Source organism: Macadamia integrifolia, chromosome 12 (assembly GCF_013358625.1).
Source record: "Macadamia integrifolia cultivar HAES 741 chromosome 12, SCU_Mint_v3, whole genome shotgun sequence".
In the NCBI taxonomy this organism is placed as follows: Eukaryota; Viridiplantae; Streptophyta; class Magnoliopsida; order Proteales; family Proteaceae; genus Macadamia; species Macadamia integrifolia.
In genome coordinates this window covers 866,676-875,319 of record NC_056568.1, presented here as the reverse complement: position 1 = coordinate 875,319, position 8,644 = coordinate 866,676, and the positions used below count along the sequence as shown (strand labels likewise).

Sequence of the window (8,644 nt, the reverse complement as noted above, 5' to 3'; positions counted from 1 at the left end):
GTAGGCTGATCTTTAGATCAAGAAAGGACCTATAAGGAGATGTATAGTTCATGTGATCACAGGTATGATATCAACTCCTTATATATATGTTTCCATGCGATTTGGATTGATAATTTTCTATTGTCTGTAACATTAGATAGTTATATGCCGTATATTGAGGTGTATTTTCTACTATTGTTCAACAGTAGAGATTATTGATTGGATCAAAGTTTGTTTGAGTGGTGTTCAGTCTTGGGATTATTTGGCCAGGAGTCAATGGAAAGACATCAGTATCAGTGTAGCCCAAGTGGGAGATTGTTAGGATTTTTTATGTGGGCTTAACTGATACCGATTGATCCATTGGGCCCAAGCAATTATAGACCCACTCTGATTAGGAAACTCCTAGCTCTTTCCATTGTGAGAGTGGAATAGGGTTTTAGGGATTCTATTATAAATAGAATACTGACGGTCCCTGCAGCCATTACTTTTACTTAATGCCTTATTGGTTTTGGGAGCACGGCTTTCTCACAAGAGCAAGTGCACAGAAAGAAAGGAAACCCTAGAGTAAGAGGCTGCAGAAGATCTCAGTAGAAGGACTCCACTTGCGTAGTTCGTCATTGTCATCTTCATGGGAGTAATGTTTAACCACATGGGACAGAGGTTCATGATCTATGTTCATGGGACACAGGTACTTCTTTATGCCCATTTATGGTTCATGTCATGGTTGTCCCATTGATTATTATAGATATGATAAATCTATATGGTTATGTATTTTAAGATGGGATACTTTATTGTTCTTGGTTTAAGGACTACACTTATGATTAATCTTTTATGATTGGTTGATGATTCTTGTATTCTAAACACTATAGGGTTATTCATATGTTTAATATGGTAAAGAATTCCCAACATAAATCACATCTAGTAATGATTGATTTTCATCCATAATGTGCACCGAACCAAGAAAACAATTTTTTTGCCCTCAAGAGAAAAGAAAAGGAAGCCTAGCCTTTGGATTAATTGAAGGACTGAGTTTTCTTGTGTCCATGGTGAATGAGAATCCATTCATCGTGGGGCTTGAGATGTGCTCAGGGGATATCAAGAGGGTATTTTGGGAAGATACTAAAACCCTATAGGGGCTTGTGTACCCTAAGGTGGTGGGTGAAACATCCTCTATAAGTGTGGGAAAACTTTGTCCTCAACTAAATTTGCAGTTACTTTACCTGGGTTGGGCCTAGGCAATATTTCCCCTTATACTTATTATTCTTTCAAAATTTGCCTACATTAGTGAAGGATTGAAAGCTTAAAATAAAATTTCATTAATTATTTTTAAAAAGCTTAGAATTCCAAAACAATGGCACCCACACTTTTTTTTTTTCCAAAAGGTCAGCAAAAAAATATATTGATCAAAGAATAAGGAATTTTCACAAAAAAAACTTTGATTTCTTACTCCACCTTCAATATAACCATCAGCAGAGAAGAACCCAAAGCACTGAGATTATAGAAAACAAAATATGGGCCTATTAAGACTGTCCCACACAATTTTAGTAATCAATTGAAAAATAAAAAGTAGGAAGAATGTTCTTTGTGGGGCTGCGTGGATCTTGCACCCACGCGCCAGCCGATGGGAGCATACACATGCATTGATTGACCAAGAGGGGCATGATGGTATTCCGTACCCCTCTGTGTCTGGGCATAGGGGCCACCCTTCCTCCATGGAGAACACTCCTCCCTAAAAAGTAATGAGGAACACAAGGATAGGGCAATCTCCCCCTAACTCAAAGACAACACATTGCACTCACATCACAAAATCTTTGCCCTCACTGTCCCCTTAACTCAGAATGAATTTCAATCAAAGTCAGATGCAACCAATTTAACTTATTATGATCCGATTTTGGCTGATTTATATCAGAATTGGCATTGATCAATTTGATCCCCTACTCCAATTTTCATAACCCTGCAATATATCTAATTAGAAGACTGGGAATTCAACCATCCCCCGAAAGTTCTAGGAGATTATGGAGAGATTACCTAATATGGTTGCTAATTGATGTTCAAAGCAGGTCGAGGTTTCATATCTCAATCTGATGTCGTATGTGTGTTTTCAGGTTAGTCTCTCCTACTGATTGCCATGCCAGAGGTAGGAGAGACTAAGTTTGCTTTTGTGAAGTAGTCTCTGGTATCATCCTGTCTGAGTTTGTAATGACTTTTTCCTCATCTTAATTTTTAGCTCAAAAAATTTCTTTACCACCACTAAAAGTAATGGCAATATGCTATTGCCTCCAATAAATGGATTTTAATTAAAATTGAAAACTTTTGGCAGTGTTTTTTTTTTTTTTTTGGGTATCAACAAATCACCATATTATGAAAATAATCAACATGTTTAAGTATACATTTCACGGTGGTTTTCTTACTGCCACTATTTTTTTTTTTGCTAAAAGGTATTTGTATTAAAAAAGAAACAGAACACGACAAACAACATCATAAAAAAAAAAAGACAGATCACCTGGCGAGCACCAGAGTCCCACCTTCAGCATTGCCATTAGCAGGACTTTGGATCGCCCACTACTGAAACCTATAATATGGCCTAGAGACTTCATCCTTCGTTAGCAGCTCCGCTACATGGTACAGAAACATCGTTGAAAGACAAACACCCCGCTTTAGCTGCTTTCTTCGCCAGAAAATCCACCATTGAGTTCCCTTCTCTGAGATTATGAGATATTTTCCAAGTTACATTCTCCAAGTATGGTCTAATGTGATTCCATCTCTACAAAGCAAACCATGGAATTTTCCCCTTCTGCATCATCATAACCACTGCTGCTGAATCCGATTTGATCCAAAGGAAAGGATTAACCATCTCCTTTGCTTTCATTAACCCCTGCATCAACCCTTCAATCTCCACTTCAAAAATTTCCTTAACCCCCAAATAAACACTAAAAGACCATAAACACCTACCATTATGATCTCTCAAGATCCCTCCAGCCTTTGCCCTACCCGGATTACCCAGGGAGCACCAAAAAACTTCAAGAGGAGGCTTTATTATTACTGCCACTAATTAATTGTTATTTTTATTGAACAATCAATAAATGTACATATAGAATTAGAATGTGTTTCGTTTTTTACAATTTAAAACATGTTTTGTCATATGCTTCCCAAAGATACTGGAAAAAACTGCAAATGGCTAGCATTCCCGTTCTAAACATGTTTGAACACATTCTCCCCTTCTTTTCAGACTTAACTTGTTGAATATAATGTCTACTTAATTGGCCATATTTCTCTGTCTCTCTCCTGAATTCTGATCGACCTGATTCTTTCGACAACTTGAAGCTAACTCAATGGCCTATATTTCTCATGATCACCTTCAACTCAATATTAATACACGGACCACGGTATTGAGGTACAAACTGATGCATTTGCTGAAAAATGTTTCTAAAGTGATGATTCCCAACTCAAACTGAACATACATCACTTTGAGAGTGTGTTGTTGACAACAATGAACACCATCATAGCCAATCCATATTCCTCAATAAGACTTGGTCATGCGTGGTGTCTGAATTTAGAATTGTTGTTGGATGATATTCAATTGTATTTCTTAAAATTTATAATGAGACATGGGATATATATGCATTAATGTTGCATATTGTAGTTGTTTTGAACAGTAGATGTAGGTACTCATGTAATAATTCCTTAATTTATATGACTATACTATTGTATTTTTTGATTCCATTTGTTCGAAATCTAGATGTTTAAAATACGTATCTTCCGTTTTTCATTTTTTACCGTTCTTTGTTTTTTTTGTTTTGTTTTGTTTTGGTTTTGTTTTTTTTTTTTTTGTTTTTTGTTTTTGTTTTTTTTTGTTTTTTTTTGTTTTTTTGTGATCGTATCGTTCAAAATTTTTTACTATTTAAAACTCGTACCATTCGTTTATGTTTTTCACCGTTCTCGTTTTTTCTAACTATGGTTGTGGGCAGAGAGAGAAAGAGAGATGTGAGGATGGCAAAAGTATAGTGAAAACATCCGCTGTAGCGAGTGCAGCCGTGCAGTGAGCATTAGATGTCCGAGATGATCTCGGGACACGTACCCACATGCTCTTGGTCATCCAATGCTCACCACATGATCGCATTTGCTTGCAGAGAATAACCACTCAAAAGTATATGTTATCAAACACTTTTAGATAGAGAAATGATTTAGAACAACCATTGAGTAGATAAAGTAAAACAAAAAGGAGAGCCCCTCGGCTTGGTAAAAAGAACAAGCATAGCGAAAAAAAAAAAAAAAAAGAACAGAAAAACACAAACCATTATCTTATATATGGAAGAAAGTATAAACTACTCATCACGTTTTCTTTTTTTTCTTCTTTTTTATGTGCAAGATCCACACTAGGGTCATATAGGAATCCAGGTTAGCATAGAGTTACTTGGCCACATTTATTAATGATTATTAATATACTATTATAATATTTCAAGAATGTGTGGGATAGGAGGGTCGAACCAGAAACCTTCAGTGGATTTACACTAGATTCCAACTGCCTAGATGTTTGCTATTGAGCTAGAAGGTCACTCCAAACTACTCATCATGTTTGGAGTTGGAAAAGAAAGAAGAAGAACAAAAAAAAAAAATTATCTTACAAGAAAGAAAAATATAAATTATTTATCACGTGTGGAAAAAAAAGAACAAAAAAAATCAGAAAGCAAAGAATAAATTACTCATTATGCTTAGAATAAGGAATGATTCAGAGCAATAATGTGTCACCACTCGTTGTATATTTTCATATTAATTGAGCAACCATTCAACCAAAATTGATTGGAAAAGGTAAAGTTAAAAAAAAAAAAAAAAAAAAAAAGAGATATTTGTCTCAGAGGTCCGGAATCCAGATCCACATAAAAGCGAAAAAAAAAAATGCACCTATTGGGTTCTCCCACCTTCCTAAGGTTAACTGATGTGGGATTAGGGAAGGAAGGATTTTAGAGCTTTTGACAATTATCCCTATCAATTTTTGGCACTCTTGTCAAGGGCCCACAACCTTCAGTCTTGAGTCTTGACGCCCTCACTAGGAGTGACCCTGAAATTACATCCCCGAGTGACCTCCTCAGTCTTGATGCCCCACCCAGAAGTACTGCCCCTAAAACCACATCCCTAGTGCCCTCAAGTCTGACTTTGATATCAAATTGTCATGGATCAGAGTCTACGCACAAAAGATGCATCAACGAACCCCCTCTTCACTTATAAGCCCAAGACCCTTTCAAGGCTAGTTTATATAGGGCTGAGAGAGGGGGACCCTTTGAAGCCGTGACATATTGCCTTTAGCTTAATAAAGAAAATAACAAAAGAAAAACAATAAAAAAGGGAAAAAAGAAAAAATCTTTTTTATTAGAAGAAATATATTTACTATCTAACACTTTTGAATACTTTTGAATGAAGGAATGATCCAAAACAATCATGTGCCCACAGTAGGAATATCAATGACCAATTCCTGTATATTTTCTTGTTGTATGGAGAACTAAAATTGATTGGATAAGTAAAAGAAGAAAAAGACCAACCGTCCTTGCCTTAGTAGTATGATCTCCAACCGTTGGTAGCTAGCAGAGAACAAGGAACAATTCCTGCCTCATGTGGGAGGGGGAGGGGGGGGGGGGGGTTGGGTGAGAAATTGTATGAATGATGCCTCAGTTGGTAAGGGACCATGCCTCAGTATGTGGGTTACTGGGGTCTTATGTATACCCCGGGTTCTTGTTCTGAATAATATATATAGCATACATAGAATGTTTTATTCTACCCAAAAAAAAGAAAAAGATTTATAGCCTGTTAGTAGATTATAAAGGGAATAATTGGTTAAATTTACTAATTGCATAGACCATTATGGTCTCCACTATGATATTCTTGGACATGCTTCGTTGGCTCCTTGCTCTAATTAAGAACCATTAGCAGAAGCCCAATTAAAATCTTTCAAACATCGATGGCAAGTCATAGCGTAGAACAACATTTTCCAACATTCAACATGGAGTCTATACATTATTCTTGGAGGAAGAGGTTCACTCCATCCATGCTGAAGGAAAATTTTTTCTTGAAGAGCTAATAGTTTACCTGTTGAATTGGCAATTTATCAAATTAAGTGTCTGTCCATAATTTGTCAAAAAATTTAGGGCTCGTTTGATTTTGTTTTTAGAAACGTGTTTTTCCGTTTTCTGTGCTCAGAATTGGAAAAACAATCCAAAAACCATTTGATTTTTTTGTTTTGTTTCACTTGTTTTTCAAAATAGAAATAGAAATAGAAATTTATGCATATTTTTGTGTCTAGAAACACGACTGGAGAAACAAGTCAGACTTATTTTCTATTTCTAGAAACAAGTGGGAGAGGCAAAAATTGTAAAAAACCCGATACTTCACTCGACCTACCCCAACCCCAATCCATTGTTGAAACTTCTCGCTATCTAGAAGCAATGACTCCAACCTGGCTGTGCAAAGCTTAAAGTTCGGGACTACATTCGTCATTCCAAAGCTCATCTCTATGAATCGTGCCTTCACTCATGAGCTGCATACTTGCAACGCGTGCCTTCACTTGTGTCTTGAACCCAACTACACTGTTGAAAATGTTTTGAGAAACAGAAAAATCAAACACCTTTTTTACAATTCCAAAAATCGTTTCTTGGTACAAAAAAACCATGAAACAGCGGAAACAAAATCAAATGAACCTTTAGACTTTAATTTTTGGGATATGATCGTATCCAAACCCTAAATGAATATAAAGAGAGTGATGTCCAGACAGTTTTAGCCTATATATCAAGTTAGCACGTGGTAGACATCGCTAATGACTGTGAGGGTTCTTGTAGTTAATCGGTGGGGAAGAATAGAAGAGCACTCCCCTTTCTCTAATAATAAGGTAAGCTTTGGTTCCAAAGCCCATTTAAGAGATAGGTCAATTGTCACTCGATGGTTCCGTCTTAGCTTAGGAAAAATATGTTTGGCCAAACCCCTATATCTTGATTGATCAGATCAAAAGCTTGTTTTGTTCTCTTGATAGCTCTCTCAATATGACTAATTTGTGTTTATGCCATATGGAGGGGTTAATTGTTTTCTTCTTGGAAACAAAAGTTAATATACTAAAAAAAAAAGATAACGAACTCATAAATAAAAAGAAGAAGAAACAAAGAAAGAAAGCAAAAACCTTTTTTTTATTCAAAGAAAAGTATATACTATCCAACACTTTTGGATAAAGAAATGATTTAGAACAATCATGTTGCACTATTTTGAGCATCAATAAGCAGTCCCTCATTATATTTGCTTGTTCAATAGACAACCATTGGGTAGATAAAGTAAAAGAAAAATGTGAGACCCTTCGAACAATAGAGGAAAAAGAAAAAACCCAAGCATAAAGAAAAGAAGAAGAACAAAACCCTTATCTCAAAAGAAAGGAAAGTATAAACTACTCACAACGTTTGGGATAAGGAATGATTTAGAAAAATGTTGTGCTGGCATTTGGAATGTCAAAGAGAAGTCACTCCATATATTTTCTTGTCAAACGAGAAATCAAAATCTATTGGACAAAGTAAAAGAGAAAGCATAGATGTTTATCTCAGGTTCGGGTCTACACAAAAAAAGTAAAAAAGCATAAATCTTATGAGCTACATCTGCGTTTATTCTGGTAGAGAAATTGATAATTTAGGAGAAAGAAAGCGTGAGGGTGAAGGACACCCTCAAATTAAAAGAATAAATAGGGTTGCCCACAAGTCAGATCACTCTCCGATATAGATAAAGAAGAAGCCTACAACGCCTTACATTTTCCACTAGGATCACAATAGAAGAGAAGACCCTGGATACCAAAATGAAGTAGATTTCTCGGCAATGGAAGTTCTTGAAGTGCTTCAATCCAATCCTCTTGTTGGATATTCTTGAATTAAGGGGTACGTACAATCCTTTCATCATTGTTACTTTCAACGTTTGGAGTTTAAAAGCATAGTTGTTTTGTAATGGACATTTTTCTTGATATTGTCCTTTTTTTTATTATTTTTATTATTATTAATTTTTTTTTTTTCTAAGGAACTATCCAAGGGGGAGTTTATTCACACACAGAGGGGCAGTGGGAATGATAAGGAGAAGGAAGGGTGACACACTAAATACACTCACACAACCATGTCACTAGAGACAACAATCCACTAACCATCTGGCATCTACTCTTCAAGCGAAAATTGCATGCCAATGCACTAGGCACTGTATTGACTCTTGATATTGTCCTTGGTATGTGAAAGGACACCATGTGAAGTGTACATACTTCTCAAATGCCCACTTTAAATGGCAACAATTAGCACATGGTTGATCAAATAGGGCCCAATGTTTTTGTGTAGGTAGCCACCTAAGGTCCTTGTTCATGTGTCAGGCTCTAACCCCCTTAAATTTTTCATATCGTAGACGATAGCTTTGAAAATCTAGGATTGTGGGAGAGTGTACAATAGTAGTCCATTGATGTATGGACATATATGGAGATGCATGCCTCTATACATGAGGGTATTTGATAGAGTTAACCTCTAAAATTTGACCAGATCCTCCTAACTTCCGGAATTGTCACATCAATTATGTATGTGTCAGGAGTCCATTGATGAGAAGGGGCTGGGGAAAGTTTGAACATAGTTCCTACAATGATGAATATAAGCGAAATTGAAATTCCTAAAGA

The 8,644-nt window shown here is 36.1% G+C and overlaps 1 protein-coding gene across 4 annotated transcripts in view; it reads left to right on the top strand.

Annotated features, from left to right (window-relative positions):
• Positions 1–7,639: 7,639 nt before the first annotated feature.
• Positions 7,640–8,644, top strand: part of LOC122057396 (putative disease resistance RPP13-like protein 3) — a 9,231-nt gene continuing 8,226 nt past the window's right edge. For 3 of the 4 annotated variants that reach the window (XM_042619475.1, XM_042619473.1, XM_042619472.1), the window contains exon 1: positions 7,641–7,877. The gene's annotated coding sequence lies outside the window, so the exon portion shown is untranslated. Of the gene's footprint in view, positions 7,878–8,644 lie in introns of all 4 variants that reach the window. The other variant, XM_042619474.1, reaches the window with a different exon arrangement.